Source organism: Dipodomys merriami, unplaced genomic scaffold (assembly GCF_024711535.1).
Source record: "Dipodomys merriami isolate MVZ:Mamm:240054 unplaced genomic scaffold, mDipMer1.0.p SCAF_7, whole genome shotgun sequence".
NCBI classification, from domain to species: domain Eukaryota; kingdom Metazoa; phylum Chordata; class Mammalia; order Rodentia; family Heteromyidae; genus Dipodomys; species Dipodomys merriami.
In genome coordinates, this window is record NW_027206290.1 from 50,919,703 (window position 1) to 50,938,718 (window position 19,016).

The following is a 19,016-nucleotide window of genomic DNA, read 5'->3' on the forward strand; positions in this document are numbered from 1 at the left end:
ATTCTGAGCATGAGTCAACAGAGAGAGGAGCCTTCCATGAACTTCAGAGATTATATGAAATGTGTCTCTTTAAGACATTTAGGGAAGACAAGAAAAGCAAATCTAGGTGAGTTCAAAACAATGCCATTAAAAGGGACCAAACAAATTAGAATTTCATCAAATAAAAGTAAATGTTTAATTTAAAATATGGCAATAAGAAGCAAGCTAGAAATAGCTGATAAGGGAATTAGTGAAGTGAGATAGGAGATGGAGGATGCATCACAGATTCAGGGCAAGATGGAAAATACAAACAGTATATTAAAAAGTTGGGTAAGAAAAATGAGAATGTCCCTCAATTTATTAACAGAAATTCTGAAGGACAAGATTCCAGGATGAGAGAACAATGAGGGAAAATAAGGAAAGGTCAATGCCCAAAGGTATCTGAGCATTTATCAGAATTAATGTTGTACGTGTTTAAAAATTCACTTACATAACTCCAGGTAAAGGAAGTCTTTCCATACCTGTGCTCATCACACAAAAGATGGTCATAACCAGAGGAAAAATTTAGGATTCCTATAGGTAACTGGCAAACTAAGAGATTTCCCAACAACAAAACCATAAGAAAAATGAAAAAATAACTTCAAGGTTCGGAGAAGATACTTTAAGCCTAGGATCTTATCACTATTGCCTTCACAAATTAAAATGAAAAGACTTTGTCCAACCTTGGAGAGAATAAGTCACTAAGTGACTGTCCTTAGAAGGACTACTTAAGGATGTTGCTCAGAGAAAAGAAAATTGATCACAGAAAGAAAAAAAATAAGAGGTAGGATGAAAAGAAAGTTAACTCTAAGCAATTTTTAAGAAGCTTTGATGATAAAACATAATAGTAATAGTGATGAATTCTAGTAGTACAAAAAATAGAAGGAACAAAATATTGAACAAACGGAGTCCTGTTTGCAAAGGGGTGAAGGGATTAAGAGAACAAAGGCGTGCAATCTATAGAATTATCACAATGAATCCCACTTGTACTATTAATATATGCTAACAAAAAGTCATCTTGTATATAAGTCTATATGATTCGGGGAGGGGAAGGGGAAGTACAGAAATGGTGAGACAAAGGATGAACCTAATTCAGCAGTGATATTTACTAGACACTATGTTGGAAATGAACTATACAACTTGGGGTGGGGAGGGAAAATCTGGTAGAGAGCTAGGGAGTAGGTGACACTGTTCAAAAGGAAACATACTTCTTAATTGACTTATGTAATTGTAATCCCTCTGTACATCATCTTTACAATATTTTTTAAATGTTGTCTTAAAATGGGGGAGATTCTAAGACCTTTGTTAAGGAGAACAAAGGTTGTAAACTCTAGAATATGTACTTTAAGTTGACATCTAATGATATAAATAAAGGGAACATCTTCTAAATAAGTGGGTGGAGAAGAGACAAAATAAACAGTTCAAGAGAGACTAGGGTTCCCAATTAACTTCATAATAACAAATAACAAACATACATACCCATAGTCCTAGACGCGCATGTGTGTGCACGTGTGTGCACGTGTGTGTGTGTGTGTGTGTGTGTGTGTGTGTGTGTGTGTGTGTGTGTGTGTGTGTGTGTGTGTGTACTGATAGCCTCTTAGGATTTAATAAAATAAACCCATTACCCATCCAGTTATCAACTCTGAATGTCAGGTGTCTACACCAGAGACCTAGGACGTAATTCCATAAATCCTTGCCCACTCCAGAGGGACTTGAATACCTGGTCCGTGGACTTCTTACATTGTATTTATGGCCTTTTCTTCCCTTGTCACTGTCTGCCACTCTGCATGCATTCTGCACAGAGATCGGCCCCTACACGCTTGTCTCCACTTTCTACTGCCCTCCTCAACACTCTGTAGAATCTGTAGGCTCCTTACTTCTTCCCCTATTTTAATTTCCCTTTCCCTCACTGCTCGTGATGACTCTAGTACATGCTGTGGGGGAGGTGGGAGTGGGAGCTGGTGCAATTTCATCTGATTTTTATTTTATCATTCTGAAGAACTATTTTTATTTCATTTCCAATTCCTAGTCTTGTTTTAACTTTTGCATGCTCATTTGGATCTTAAAACAGTCAGTCATTAACCAAGCACAGTGGTACATGCCTGCCAAGAATCTTAGCATTCAGGAATTGGGCTACCTAGTGAGACCCTATTTCAAAAAAAGAAAGAAAGAAAGAAAGAAAGAAAGAAAGAAAGAAAGAAAGAAAGAAAGAAAGAAAGAAAGAAAGAAAGAAAGAAAGAAAGAAAAAGAAAGAAAGAAAGAAAGAAGTATGGTCTGTGACTTGTAGGCTTTTCTCTAGATTTGGTTGGCTCAGGCTTCTGCTTGTTCATTTCAGCACTTGTTTTGAATCTCATTTATTTTCTTCATAGGTGCTTTTAAATTGTCTGACATTTCATTATGATCCCCTTCAACATTAACTTTCACAATATAACCCTATGATGAACATTTTTGTGTGAATATCTACCTTTTTGTCCTCCTAGCTAAGTTTTCTTTTCCTCCATTTTTGTCTTTGAACTTCCTTTACAAATTGGTTTTTGTCTTTCAGATCACATTATGTACTCTGTCTGGGAGGGTCCAGACACTTGTGTAGCTCAGCCTGCAGTAGTTTCCCTGGGGTCTTCTGAGAGATCACCTGTTTCCTCAGGATCATAGACTGCCTGGGTTTGAAAGACAGCATCGTTCCCAGCTCCCACCAGCTCTTCTTGGAGATGAGCTCATAGGTGAGATTCAGGAACTCTGGTCAAATGGTCCCATAGCTTGTTCTAGACAGGAGGAAACAGATGCCAGGCCTTGCTGGCTGCTTCCCTCTTGTCAGATGGCAGACTTGGCCCAGCTTAGGCATCTTGTTCATATCCCTCCTGCTCTCTTTTTCCCCATAAGTCAGCTTTATTGGGAACACTTAAGGTATGCAACATATTATGAAATAAACATAGATAATGGAGTGATTACTATAATGGAGCAAATGGATATGTCAATCATCTCACAGTATGATTCATACTTCTCCCTCCCCTGTGTCAGGAGCAGCTATAATCTACTCATTTATCAAAAATCCTGAGTATGAAACATTATTTTATTATTGTTGCTATCTTATAATTTTGTATGCTGGAGTTGGGACCTGGGGCTTTGCTCATGCTAGGCAAGTACTGTGCCACAGAGCCATACTAGAAGCCAAATTCATTATCAGCAAGTCTATCCTCCATTGTACAATAGCTGCCTGCTTGTTTATAGATTTTCCACTTATATATCCCTATTTCCTTTTCCTCTCTCCATGTCTGGTATTGGGTTTTATTCTTTCCCTTAAAAGAAAAAAAAAGGCTCCATTTCAGGGAGATTATACAGTATTTTTTCTACGTCTGGTTTATTTTAGTTAAGTCTCCTGTCCTCCAGATTTTCGTCCATTTTTGAAGATGAGTAATATTTCATTATCACAGTTTCATGGTTTCTTTACTTATTTATCTACTTTCTTTATTCTAGTAGGGACTCCTCCTGCTTCTCCATATCCCCTGGTCAAAGAAGGCCCAAACTTCTGATTCTGAGAAGTGTGTGGTATGCCTTGGACCACACTAACCTGGCTTATCAGGTCCAGTAAGAGCAGAAATGAAGTAAATCTCTGAGAAACTGAAAGACATTTTTATTTCAAATGCAGGCAGTTCCTGGCCTTAACTGAACTTCTGTTCAGTTCCTCTTCAGCAATAAGGCCAGTATTGGACTACCAAGGAAGGACTTTTACTGGTAGGTCCTGTGATTGGCCCAGCATAAGAATTTTAGAAAGTTTAAATAGGGATACAGGTGGACCCATTGCAACAATGAGATGTACAAGTCCTTATGTCGAAAAATGAACTTTACAACTTTGGTGCGGGGGTTGGCGGGGAGGGGTAGCGGGGAGGATTGGGTGGGGGGGCGGGGGGAGTATGGGAAGGGATGGGAAGGGGAAACAAAGGAGGAGGCTACAATGCTTGATAAGAAATGTAGTCATTGTCTTGCCCATGTAATTGTAACCCCTCTGTACAGTATTTTCACAATGAAAAAATAAAAATAAAAATAAAAAAAAGAAAAAACTTGGAAAAAAAAGAATTTTAGAAAGTGTATAATTAGTTGGGAGCTTATATCTTCAATTTTCAAGGAAAAAAGTATGAACTCTCATGGTCACAGGGAGGATTATGTCCAACTCTGCATCTGTAAGAGGGGGAAGTTCTTACTTTCCAGACAACTTGGATGTGCCCTTATTCTTGCCTTTTCTCTTTTGAGGTATGCAAACACTCAGCCCATTTTAAAGCTTTATCTTATGTACATGCACTTTGTCTTAGAACAGGCTAAGGCTTCAGAAGTCTCCATTGACAGACACTTCCCAGGGCTCCTGATACAGCAATGCCAAAGTAAACAGAAACTCTTCCCTGACATTGTTTATGAGAAGAACATGCAACACCTACTAAAGCAAATGGGATAAAGTGGGCTCAGAGCTTGGAGGCCAAATCATCCTGTGGGGTCAGCATTTGAGATTATATAAAGACTGTCATTCCTGCTATTCAAGGACACATATTGCAATGAGTTAAACCTCCTCACTTAGCAATTCTCAAAGACGGCTTAGTTATCTCTGGACCTTAGAATTTGGCAGAACAAGAGAATGAGGCAGAGGAGAAGTACTGAAACTAAAAAAAACATGACACGCATCTGTACAGTATTCTAATGTTTTGCTTCAAGTGCCAGAAGTGTAAACTTTAGCTTCTTACCTTCTGCATTTGGACTGCTCATTGCCTAAAATAAGCGCTGCCCCAGGACACCCTGATGCCCAAGTCCCAGTCTCTTAAGGAGGCTTCTAGGAAGGATCCAATCAGCAGAATGGCTAAAACAGGTTAGCAGTCAACTTTCAAACAATTTAATATGGATGGAAGTCATCTGGACTCTACCACATATAACTTTCACTGAAATGCTGCAGCACTATTAAAGAGCAAACCTGAGATGTAAGAAATTCACATATATTCATGAAATCCACCCAAATTAAACTGCCAGGATGAGTTGGGGAAGGGGGTAAGTCAGGGTTTAAAGGAAACAATGAATCCTTCCTTCTCATCCCACTGAAGGGACCTCCATACTAAGGAGCTAAAAGCATCTCTCTAGCCTCGCTGTACTCGACTTCTCAGAAACATATGACTCACCTGAAGCCTTCTGCTATGTGGAATCTTTCTAACCATGCTGTCTTGATGTATTTGCTCCTGATTCACCTTGCTCCTTCAAGCCCATGCCACCCAGTTTTGCTGAGCTTTCTTCTCTACCTTTCCTTTTCCAATTCAGCATCCTCCTATAGCCTACCAGTGTCCACATGCCCATGACCATGAGATTATCAAAGTCAGCATGATAAGGCTGCTGTCAGTTCTTCATCTGACCTTATTATTGGTGAACTACCCTACCATCTGTCCATCTCTCTGAGCCCAAAGTTTGAGAGCATAGATGACCACTATCTCCTTTACAGTATCAAAACCGGTCAATGACAAGTTACCTAATTCTTCTCTCTTGTCATGTTATCCTAAGCCACATTAGCATCTTCCCTTACCCTTAGTACCTTCTGACATCCATACCCATCTAGTACAGCAGCTACAGCAGTCTTTCAGAATTAGAATTGATCTTGCATCACCTCTGTACTAATTCCTGAAGTGGCCTTGCTTCAGGGCTTACAATGCCCAGCATTAATTAAACCCTGTCTCAATTTCCATCTCAACCATTAACAGGCCCCTAAATTTCCATACTCCAGCCTTCAATGACAGTTTTTAGTTCTCTTGATATGGGATCTTGCTGTGTTGCCAACTTTATCTCATATGCTTAGGCTCAAGTCATTCTGCTCAGTCTCCAGAATACCTGGATTTAAAAGGGGTACCGCTCTGCCTGGCTTCTTGGGACTTTCTCTGAAGAGCTGTTCTTTATGACTTGAAGATCAAAAAGTTGGCATCTTGTTTTATTTTGAGAAGAACTGAAAACTAAAGATTTCCATGTTTCAACAAAGCCCCACGGCTCAGCCCTTCAGGTACTTCCAAGGTTACCTGGAATCAAGATTAAGATGGATGGTCAGCCCACAGGCAGCCAGAGGGTAGCAGTTTGGTTTGCGTGGGTTTCAAACACCACCATTCCCTACTTTCCTCCAGTGGGATTCTTTAAATACTTTTGTCATTTATGTGGTCCTTTTATTTATGGGTAACTATATTTTCTCCCTGGGCTAGATATAACAATCTGTGTTGTCCGGAAACAAGCCATCCAGACTTGCAGGGCAGACCATCTGCAGAACATAAAACTACTCTCCCTTGATCCCATAGATCTACTACTCAGTAAGGAAGGGTCCTCATGCATCTCCAGTAACTCAAAGGCTCAACAAGTACATTCTGAGCACTGCTCTTGATGGGGAACCAGGGAAGCAATTAGAAGCAGCCTGTGACTTTGTGATGCTTACACTCTACCTAAGACTTGAAGGCAGATGGTGAATGGAATAAAAAAATGATAGAGGAAAGAAACCATAGAAAAGCCCATTCAGCCACACTAGGTAGGGGAGATTGGAGAGCCATGGGGAGTGGGGAAAGACTTCCAGTGGGTGCTTTGGGGGAATGATGCTCATTGCTTCTTTGAGAATTTTGCACCCCATATCAGGAGCAGAAGTAGACAAGCTTCTTATGAGTCCCAGGTCTATTTTTACCACTTGGACACCGTGAGTCATGTTACTGATTGTGTCTCTCTTCAGCATTGCTGCTGCTGAGCTCACAGCCAGCTCTGGACATCAAAATATATATTTGGGGGTATTGAATTTGCCCTGGTTTAATCTCATTTTTTTCTCTAATCCTTTTTCTCTGCCTTGTTAGCCTTACCTATATACTTAGTCAGCTGATTAGCCAATCTTGTCATATTGCCTTGGGTAACACAAGCAGCCCAGGCCCAGCTTTATTTATACCCACCATTAAGCCTTCATCTGGCAACAGAATCTAGCCTGTCTCTACAGCACCCCCTGGGAAGAGCATCTGGGGGCTGTTCAACCCTGAGTTCAAGCACCCAGAATCAAAGGCCCTGAATGCAGGAAAACAAGAAAATAGGTTCAATGCTAGGCTATCTTAAATAATCAATGAATATAATTTTGTCCAAGTTCACTCACATCCACTGAAGATCTTACTTTGTCTAATTTTAAAGTAGACTAAATACCAGTGCAAACACAAAACTCTCCCAAGTGGGCTTTCTAGAAACTGATCAGAGGCATGCATCTGACAGTACTGTTATACTGTGGCATTCCCGTCTTACTAGAGAAACTTCTGCATTTTACTCCCTTTAATGGAGAGGACAACACTAGGGCCCTGCAATACCTTCCTAACCAGAAGCGGAGCCACCAAGTGCCATGGAGGAGATGCATTTGATTTGGAAAAGTAAAGTAGTATGTTCCTAATGGAAGATTTGGATGGAACATCCACAGGAAGTCATTTATTCTTGAGTCACTTCAAAATAGCTGTCAAGGACAAATGAACCATTGCTTTGAATCCATATTCTTTCCAGCAGGGAGGGTCTGCAGGGGGAAGGTTCACTGTGAAGTTTCTGAAGTGCTGTCTTCCTGAGATTCATCCCTGCTCTGCCCTGCCTGGGTGTGATTCATCCTGAAGAGCCTGGGAAACTCTGAATCAGAGTAGCAACAGACATGGGCAAACAAAGCCATTTCTCAAATGACACTACCTCCCAGCGTGACACTTCAGCTCCCGCCCTGTGCCTGTCCTGGGACATGATTCACTTTGAGACAAGGAGAGAAGCAATAATGCAGACCGGAGAATCTTCACAGTAAGGCCAGAAGTCCTATGACCGTGGTGGTGCCCAAGTCTTCCTGGAACCTGGCCCTGAGGGGAGGGCTCAAGCACACATAGTCACTTAATATTTCCCCAGGGTTTGGCTCCAGGACCCCCATGGACATCACTATTTGTGAATGACAAGTCCCTTATATAAAATGTCAGAGTATTTGCATAAAACCTATACAATCCTGCCATGTACCATAAAATACCTCTAGATTACCTTGAATACATAATGCAATGTAAATGTAAAGGCAAATAGATGTTATTCTGAATGGTTGAGAGAATAACCAAAAGGAAATAGTCTATATATGTTCACTATAGACACAAATTTTCCGTGTATATTTATGACCCCATGGTTGGTTCAATTCATAGAGATGGACCCTGCAGACACAGGGAGCTGACTCTAATCTACTTGGGAGGCAGCGCTAGAAGGCACTGGTGAAGAGAGGAAAGGAGAATAGATGGAAGCCAAGAAAGTATTAAGGCAGTTCTGTTGCAGGCCTCCAGGGCTCAGTCCTGTAAGTCGGACAGACTATGCAGAATAAGCACTCAGTCATTCCACCTACAGCGAGACCATGAGGCATTTGCCCACCAACTCCCTGCCCAGCCTCTGGTTCTGGTGTGGAATGAGCATTCTCACACTACTGGATATGAGCATCAAGGGAGAAAGCCAGAAGCAGGTGCCAGCTACAAGAAGAACTGGGTTTGCAGATGTGAGTACCTAAAATTTACACCTGCTCTGGAGCATAAAATTCTCCTGGGTGAGATACTATGAATTCTTTAACTCCTCATGACATAGCCTATTGTGTGACAGGATACTAGGAGAGGCCATAGGATCAAGCCACTCACAAGTATGTCACAATAACCTGTCAAGGGGACATTGTTGTCATCATAGCCAGCTTCAGAAGTAAATGCTGAGGTTCAGTGAGGTAAAGCACATTACTGATGGTTAAACAGCTAGAGAGTGTCAAAGCGAAAGTAAGCTGGGACCCATGGACTCAACCTCTCTTCCCATACTGCAGAGTATCACTAGAAATGCAGCTGGCTGAAATGGACCATTTAAGGCCTGGAAAATTCCTGAAGGATGGTCACAGTAAATCTATGGAAAAGTCTTCAGGAGCCCTAAGGCTTCATCTCTCACATCCGCCATATATTAGACCTGACCCAACCAGGACTCAGAACTTGGGGCTCGTGTTCCACAGAGGACACAAGGTCCACAGACATCCCAACAGAATTGCCATTTTCAAAATTCTTAATATATATAGAGGCACAGTATTCAAAGCAAAGCACATATGCCAAATATAAAACATGAAATAAATGACAGGATACATAAAAAATAAAATACACAAATGTATTCTTCACGTAAGTAGAGATGGATAGGTTTCTTTTCTGAAAAGCTTTAAATTATTATAGTATGTTCGATTACTTGAAAAAATTTCATCTATTTTCATTTAGTGTGTGTGTGTGTGTGTGTGTGTGTGTGTGTGTGTGTGTGTGTGTTTATATGGTAGAGTTAGCTATCCTGCTTTCATTTTCAATTTTTCTTCACTAATTAAACAACTGTCCCCTACGGCTCCCTTGGAGCCACACACACCCTGACTGCCAGCATCACATCACCAGGGCAATTTGTCTTGCTTTATGGGAAATGGATCTTCCACCCCACAGGCTTGGGAAATCCCATATTCTGCAGTTCTTTTCCTAATCTGGTGGGTCACTGTGGTTCTAAAGAGACATAGCTGGGCTAGAAAGGTGGCTCAGTGGTAGAGCGCTTGCCTTGCATGCATGAGGCCCTGGGTTCTATTCCTCAGCACCACATAAGCAAAAAGAAAAAAGCCGGAAGTGGTGCTGTGGCTCAAGTGTAGAGAGCTAGCCTTGAGCTGAAGAGCTGAGGGACAGTGCCCAGGCCCAGAGTTCAGGCCCCACAACTGGACCCAAAAGAAATAAGAGAGAGAAAAAAAAAGAGACATAGCTGAGCCGGGTACTGGCGGTTCACACCTGTAATATTAGCTACTCAGGAGGCTGAAATCTGAGGATCACAGTTCAAAACCAGACCGGGCAGGAAAGTCTGTGAGACTCTTATCTCCAATAATCCACTCAGAAAACCAGAAGTGGTGCTATGGCTCAAGTGGTAGAGTGCTCCCCTTGAGCTGAAGAGCTGAGGGATATTGCCCACGCCCAGAGTTCAAGCCCCATGACCCCCCCGCCCCAACACACACACAAAGAGACATAGCTGGTAGGATCAGCATTGGAAGCTGAGCTTTAACTAGGTGCTTTGAGCAGCCAGACATGGAAGTCAAGTCTAATGAAGGTTGCTATGACATCTTGACATGGCAGTGTGCGTATGCTACGTACGATGAATTAGAACACAGGTAGAGCTCTGCTTGGATCTTGAATGTTCTCCAGAAGTCTATGTGCTGAAAGTCTAGTTCCTTCCTACTTATTTCTATTGGGAGATGGTGAAAACTTTCAGAGGTGAGGCCTAGTAGGAAGATGGGTCATTGGATGACCTTGAATGTGATAATAGATACCAGCCCTTCTCGCTCTGTTTCTGTGTCTCTGTGTCACCGTGTCACTGTGTCTGTCTGTCCATCCATCCCTCCATTCATCCCTTCTTCCCCTCCCTCTCTCTTCTTTCTTCACATTTTTTCTCCCTCCTTCCCTCACTTCCCATGAAATAAGTAGTCTCCTCTTCCACATGTTCCTACCATGGTGTGCTGCCTTTCTGGAGGCCCACCATCATGAGGGTCAAGTGACCACAGACTGGAGCCTCTGAAACCATGAAGCTAACTTGTTAATCTCAGGCATTTTGTTACAGTGACCTGAAGCTGAAACAACCTGGTCTCTGCATTTCTTTGCAACTAGAAATGCTATATTCTCCAGGCAGATACTGAAATACTCCAACAGCCCTATGCTCCATGGAAACTTTTATGGAAAGTGATGAAAAAAAAAAAACCAGTAGTCAATAGAAAGAAAGGTACTAGTCCTTTCTCTTGAAGTATCCAAGGTCTGTTTTTCTGCCACTTCCTGTTAGCATCATCCAATTGTGTTTATTCATTTTAAAGAAATAGAGTCAGATTACATACCATTGTGAGATAGAACTAAGTGAATCAACCATCTCTGGAGGAGCAGGGAAGTGAGCACAGTCTGGTGCTTTTGTCTGCACAGTACACAGCCAATGACTTCCAAATCTTTGGCAGCCAACCCATACCCAGTGAATTGCTGGCTTTTTTCTTAGTTTTCCTTTCCTGATACTCACCTTTTGGCCATTTTACTTCCCACTAAATCTTCAGAGACCAGTGAGTATGAAGTCAGTGACTACTGCTTCTCTGAGTGTTGCTGTCTATACTTGAAATGTTTTGATCAACCCAAATGAAGGAGCTCATACCTGTAATCTTAGTTACTCTGAGATCTGGAGAATGGAGATCAACTCCAGCCCTGGTAGAAAAGTCCATGATACTGTATCTCTAACTAGCAAAAGATAGGACTAGGTTCAAGTGGTAGAGTACAAATTGGGCAATAAAGCCAAGTTAGTGCAAAGTCCGGAGTTCAAAACCTGGTAACAAAATGAAAGAAAAATATACTTTGATTATAATTAATTTCACAATTCACAGAGCATGTATTATCTTTTTCCTCTTGGCAGAATCAGCTTTCACAATCTCTTACTCTGACTATTCATAAAGATTTGCACTATGCATTCTGTGCTTTACAGAATTCTCCAGTGTCAAGAGGGTGAGTGCCCCTTGCTTTTTTCACAAAAACTTCTTGTCCTTGTCTTCTCTCCCATCTCTACTCAGAGAAGTCACAAAACACAGGCTATTTGCACACAGGATTCTCTGCAAAGCTAGTGAATCTGTATGGAAACCAACTCACCCCATGCTGTCTCACCTAATCCACATTAAGTGCCATAAATGTTTATGCCACAGGAGCTGGTGTTCATTGGCAGTTCTCCCGTGTTCATGGGTAAACATCCTCACTACCATTTACAGCTGGCATGTGATGCAGCCTTGCAGGGCAGTAGGGGTGGGCAGTGTGAATGTAAACCAATTACCGTCTATGCCGGAAATAGCTGCGAGCATGCAGGTGTGATAATGACAGAACAGAAAGGCTTGCTTCCTGTTCCTCTTCTTTGTATCATTTCAGGAAAAGATTTTCACCTCCCCTTTGACCAGTGACACTCATACCTTGAAAAGTCCACTGACTGGCACAGCTACTGTGGAGAACAAGATGGAGGTTCATCAAACAATGAAAAATAGAACTACTGTATGGTCCAGAAATCCCATTACTGGTATATATCCGTAGGAAATGAACTCAGTCTCTGGATATAGACATCTGCCCGTCATATGGAGCTGAGGGACAGTGCCTGGGCCCAGAGTTCAAGCCCCACAACCAACAAAAACAAAAACAAAGCCAGGCACTGGTGGCTCAGTCTTGTAACCCTAGCTACTCAGAAGGCTGAGATCTGAGGATCATGGTTTAAAGCCAGCTCTGGCAGGAAAGCCCATGAGACTTTTATCTCTGATAAACCACTAGAAATCCAGAAGTGGTGCTGTGGCTCAAGCAGTAGAGCACTTGTCTTGAGCTGAAGAGCTCAAGAACAGCCCTGCGACCGACCAAAAAAAAAAAAAAAAAAAAAACCAAACAAGAAACAAAAAACAGTAGAATGGTTTTTGCCAGGGGGTGGAACTAGTGAGAAGAAATAGGGTGAGGTTGGTCAAAGGGTACAAAGTTTTGGTTCCGTAAAAATGAAAAAGACACATTGACTATACTAGTGTTTATGATTAACCATACTGTACTGGACTTTTAAAAACTAGCTAGAAGAGTAGATCTTACCTAAAGTGCTCTTTTCAGAAGTAATTATAACTAATATGGATGACAGTAAGAAACTTTGAAAGTGATGGATGAATGGATAGGTTGATGGCATAGGTTGTGTTGATGGTCCTAGGTAGATAGGCTACTCTCTAAACTCATCTAGTTGAATATGTAATAAACACATACAGCTGTTTGTACATTAGCAATGTCTTGATAAAGAGTGTTGCTTTGTTTTGTGTTGTTTTTTCTCAGAGCCCATTGATTGGTGTTTCCTTAAAGTCCAGGTTTTGATATCATTATGCAGGGAACCACCTTGCAACGAAAGCCAAGAGAGCTTTGGGCATTCATTTAAATAACTTGTCAGCACATCAGGCTGACAGCAAAGTGTACTTTGTATGAAAGCTCAGTTGGGTGTCCAATGTAAAATTGGGACCACCAATGTTGAAAAGGGCATTTACTGTCAGTATTTAGCCAACATTTCCCCATCTATCTCTAACAGACAAGTGTCCACAGATTGCATATAAAATGAAAGTAGTGTATGATCTTCAAATATTTCCTGGAATCATTAGCTAAAGTCTGTTTTTTGGCTCCTGCTGAGATTCTTCACATGCTAATATTTTTTTCCTTATAGTAATGGTCTTCAGGGTTGTCTAGAAATCTATCCTTCCTTGTATTTATATAACTTTGAGCAGAAACTCAGTCTCTGAAGAAGTTTGGTATAGAGTGGACCATCCAGTCTCTCCATCACGAGGAAGAGCTGTGCACCATGGTGCCCAGGGGGAGATAAGCTTATTTCTTTCCAAGCCAGGTGGTCAACAACTTAATGCCCTGCAATTTCCCAATCTCATTCATAATTTTATAATGGATTAAAAGAAGGAATAGACAAGTTTGACTTTCAGACCTGGATAAGTCTTATGTAAAAACAGACAAGAACATTTCAGATAAAATTCCACACTTCTAAGAAAGGGTAAGCTAGTAATGAGACACTGCCTGACGTGAACTGTGATAGTGGTACTCTATATATACTATAAAACTCATTATCACAATAAAAAAACTCATTAGTAGAGCCACTACAGTAGGAACTAGACTGAAGAAATCAAAGGTACTAAGAGTTTTTAATGTAATGGGGTGAGGTATAGTGAGAAACTGAGAATTACACAGATACAAATACTATCAATAAGTATGCACACTTATCTCTAGACTCATCTAGTTGAATATATAATAAACATTACTCTTTGTACATCAGCCATGAAAATATTTAAAATATCTAAAGTATGAAAGCAAACAGATGTCCCTCTGTGTATGAACTCTTAGAGAAGTACTTTGATTTAGTGTCAAGGTAAGATGTATGGTGCAGAAAAAGCCCTTTCTTTAAGTTGGATCTGATAAAGTAACAAACTGTTTCTTAGCATTGAGCTATGTATTCTTTATGAGAATTCTCTCAGTGTCACCTTCCCAGAGCCAGCATGGATGAATTTGGTGCCCATTTTATAGATGAGGAAACAGATGATGAGAGAAGCTAGTGTCTTGTTCAAGATTACAAATCTGGAATCCATTACACCCCAACCCCCCCTTCATTCTATTACAGAAAACTGCATGCTTTTAAGATTAAAAAAAGAATGAAATATTTAGGAATAAATTTAAGTAGAGAAAAGAAACACTGCTGTACTGAAAACTATAAGACATCATTAGAAGACATGTTGATAGGCAAGTTGATAGAGAGTACTGATATGTCTTATGGGGGCCAAAAAATGAAAAAAAAGAGACAGGAAGGAAAAGAGGGTCTCCATATTCTCTTCAGGGGCATGCCTTCAATTGCCTAACTCCCCACTAGTTCCCATCTCTTAAAGGTTCCACCACCTTCATTATCACCTCGCACTAAGAACCAAGCCTTTTAACACCAGGTCTTTGGGAGACATTCATGATCTAAACCACACACCCTAGGTAATATTCCTGTCCTCCCTGCCATCACCTGATAGAGAACTAGTTGACTCAGTGACTTAGATGTAGGCTTGTGGTATAAATGGGGTCACACCTGAGATATATAAACAAGGACAGAGGGTAGTGATAAAGGATAAGTATCTCCCCACAGAAAAAAAACAGTGACTGAAAAGGTTTCAAAATTGTCTAGTGCTGTTCTTTAAGCACACTGGGGGACAGACTGAGGAGCAGACTAGTTGAATCTCTGACAAATAACACACTTCTTGTGATGTCTCAGGATATTAAGTCAGTGGCATGACTGGAAAACCCCACCTTAGTAGAGAAACAAGGCTGTCATTTATACCACATTATCATATCTACACAGTGTTAGTGTCATAAATACAGCTTTTAACTGTCATAAGTTACATATGGATACATTAGTTATTGTTTGTGTAACTGGAAACTATTATTTAACTAACCCGGAACAAGTGGGATGTAACAAATGAAAATTGGTAAAAATTGTTATCTCCAGGATCTTGAATTAAAAATTGCAAAGTGTTCCTAACAGAGGGGAGTCCTGCAGTGATGCAGAAGTATAGAGAACTAAACAGAACTTCTACAAGGGTCCTTGCATCCAAAGGAGAATCAAGTGGATTTAGGGGTATTCCTCATAAGGCAAGCAGGGGCTGCCATGAGAGCTGAACTTAGGTCTGAGGCCCTCTCTGCTGCACTGTGGGGCGCCTCTGCACCGCCCATCTCACCTTCTGTTCAGCAAAGAGGTGACAGGCTAGCCCTTTGGGGCCGAGGTTGACCCTGGTGGGTCTTGTGTACCCCACCTCTCTCTCACTGCAACCTCATCTCGGCTGACTCTGCTTCCTTCTTCCTAGCTTTACCTCATTCAGGACTCAGCTTGAAGGACACTGTGAACTTGAACCCCTGAGTAAGGGATGATGTCAGCTTCTAGCCTGGCCCTTGGTCACTACCACTATGGTTATGTCACTTCTTGTGGCATCAGTGTTTACACGACAGGCTGGCTTCTCAAGGTCTCCATCTTTCACCTCTAATGATTCTCTGACCTTCTCAGCTGTCCATCACACATCATGCTGCTGAGCTTGTCAATTCTTCTAGCTAGATAAACTGAAACCTATGTGGTCAGCACCCCTCTCTGATGGTACTTTTATTATTATTATTATTAATTATTATTATTATTTTGGTCGGTTGCAGGGGCTGAACTCTGGGCCTGGGCACTGTCCCTGAGCTCTTCAGCTCAAGGCTAGTGCCCTACCACTTGAGTCACAGCACCACTTCTGGTTTTTTTCTGCTTATATGGTACTGGGGAATCAAACCCAGGGCCTCGTACATGTGAGGCAAGCACTCTACCACTGAGCCAACTTCCCAGCCCTGGTACTTTTAAAGTTACCATATATTAACTGTATACTATAACAACTGTAGAATTTCCATATATGCATATATTCATATTCACATTTACTCTATTACTCTTCTTACCCCCTCCCAATAATTTCTCCATTTCTTTTCCTTTTTAATTTATGTCTTTTTTTGTCTCCTAAATTCTACAGATGAGAGGAAACACCATACTTGTCTTCTTGGGACTGTCTAAATGACAATTTTATTCTTTATGGATAAACAAAACTGATAAACCTGAATCTCTCTCTCTCTCTCTCTCTCTCTCTCTCTCTCTCTCTCTCTCTCTCTCTCTCTCTCTCTCTCTCTCTCTCTCTCTCTCTCTCTCTCTCTCTCTCTCTCTGTCAGTCATAGGGCTTGAACTCTGGGCCTGGGCTCTGTCCCTGAGTTCTTCAGCTCAAGGAAAGTACTCTACCACTTAAGCCACAGTACCACTTCCAGTTTTCTGGAGGTTAATTGGAGATAAGAGTCTCATGGATGTTCCTGCCCAGCCTGGCTTTGAACCATGATCCCCAGATCTCAGCTTCCTGAGTAGCTAGGATTACAGGTGTGAGCTACCGGCACCTGGTATATGCAACTATTTCTATAGGAAGCAGACTTGGACTGGCTATATTCCCAGAAGGAGTATAGCTGGTTCATATGAAAATTCCACTTTTACTTCTTCTTTAAAGGACTGTACTGATTTCCACAGTGGTTGTACTAATTTACTTTCTCACAGGAGTGAATACAGATTTCTGGATTTCTATTTCAACAGTCCTTGCCTTATCCTGACTTGGAGCATTTCCATTGTTTTCCTCAAGTAGCCTCATCTCATCCATTAAGGTCATTAATTGTCTCGATTCATTTTGAATTGATTTTACTTGTATGGGGTGAACATTAAGGATCTATTTCAACTTGTGGATATCCAGTTTTCCCAGAACCATTTGTAAACAGGCTGTCATTCCCTGCCCCTCCCCCTTAATGTCTATTTTTGGTACCTTTGTCAACAATGAGATAGATGGCCATAGCGGCTTAGGCTTGTTTATAAGCAAGCACACTGCCACTTAAGCTACAACACCCCAATCTTTGTTTTTGAGAGAGTATAACAGTAACTTCGTCCCGATTGACCACAAAGTCGCCATCCTCCTGCCTCGACCTCCCTTGGAGATAGAATGACAGGCACATGGCATCATGGACTTCTGGACTTCTACCACCTTTTACCATTCACTCATCTCCACGCATAAGCACTGAACAAATAAGGGCCAGTATAGGTCCAGAATTTGGGAGGAGAAGAAGGGGGCTAATTTGGTAGAAATCTTTATTCTTGTGGAGTTTACAATACCATCACTCTAACTCAAGTCTCAGAGTTGTCCATGTATCTCTTTCCTTCTTAGCCTCGACAGCTAGAACCTATCTGCATTAATCTCCAGCATTCTATTTCACCCTCAGTCTGTCTCACCTGGGCTAGAACATCCATGGCTGACTACCTAGTCCCTAATTCCCCCCAGCCAACTACCCTTTTCTGTCACACACAAAACACTTACTTTACAAAGGTTAACCAGTGTCTATCCTACCTACCAAACAAACTTCATGCCACTGAAATTAAATCTAAACCTGTCAGTCTGGTGGAGCTTTCAGGTACAATCTAACTTCTGTCAGATCCTCTGGCCCACCTCCTATTGCTGTTCCCATGCAGTGGTTCTCCAAGCAGGTTCCCGGTCAGCAGCAGCCAATTTTTGCCCTTCTTGTACCTGCATCTAAGACACCAGCTAGTATTGCACTTGGGCCCCATGTCAGAGCCTTTGCATCCCCGCCTAAGCCTGCTGCATACATCCTGAAAAGGTGGATCTTTCTTGTCTCAGCGTCTTAACTGTGTAATCATTTGTTAAAGATGCTACTCCAAGCCACCGCCTACATTGCTCTACTTCTCCTTCAGCAGTCTGAACCTTTCGGCAGCCTCCTGCCCCTATAAAACCCTCTAACTGCATACACGTTTACCATGGCACTGAGATACTGTCTAAGCCAAAGCTCCAAGTCTCATATGTCTAGATCAGAGCTTGGCACATAAAAATGCATGTCACACTCTGAGCATTTCTGTGAACCTGGCATGACCCATGATTCATCTTTCAGGATAGGGACACCTGTCAGAGATATAGGGATGACAATTATACCTGGAAGGTTATTGCAGGCTTATCTCTGCTGTTGCCTGATCGCTTTATAGGGTGTACAAATGTTAATTTTTTTTAACATTTGAGTTCCTGTGGTGGGAGCTCAGGCTTTTATTATGCTATTACTTTATCCAGTTTAGCTTAGTGTTATCACTGAGCCATGAGCTGTGCCTTGTCAGCAGAAATAGCCCTAGACAATCACAGAGCAGTCACAGAAACCCTATTTGTGTGGCCCTATTGAAGACTATCTAATATCCACTACTAATATTTATTTCATTATGGTAGTTATCATTTCCAAAAGATATTTAATATTAGAAGGAAATCTAATTAATCAGGAAAAACCTTTTTGATAGGTGTATACACCTAGGCATACATAGGTATACAGGTATGCACATATGGGTGCAAGAGGGTTAACTGAAGTTTATGCCTAGAAAAAGAATCCTACAACTATGAAAGTGACTTTGTTTAATCCTGAACACGATTCAGATTGTCAGAGATTGTCAGAGTTTTATAGAGGTTTGCTGGTGTAATTCTTTCAAAGAAATTGGCTTTGACAGGACCCGGAAGGAGAAAGATTTTCTTAGCAAAATCCAAAGGCTTTCCTGCATTTTCTGAGGGCAGCGCAACACTTTGATAGCTTCAGACTTTCAAAGTGCTTGAGCAGCCTGAAGCCTTGCAGATTTTCTCTTCTTCAGTTATTAATGGGGTTAGCACGCAGGATTATCAAAATCAATGTCTTAATCCCACACAAAGCCATGTACCAGCATTGCTTGCCTCCACACCTTGAATTCATGCCACTCTGCAAATAATGTGGTTTCTTTTGCTGATAGGATTTGTACTCCTTTTGCTTGCAGGGAGGACCCAGATGTGATCCAATGGAAGGGGGAGGCCCTTC

General features: G+C 41.5%; 1 protein-coding gene across 3 annotated transcripts in view; it reads right to left on the reverse strand.

Annotated features, from left to right (window-relative positions):
* Syndig1 (synapse differentiation inducing 1) overlaps positions 1–19,016 on the reverse strand; it is a 153,844-nt gene that overhangs the window by 112,170 nt on the left and 22,658 nt on the right. The gene's annotated exons all lie outside the window — the stretch shown is intronic.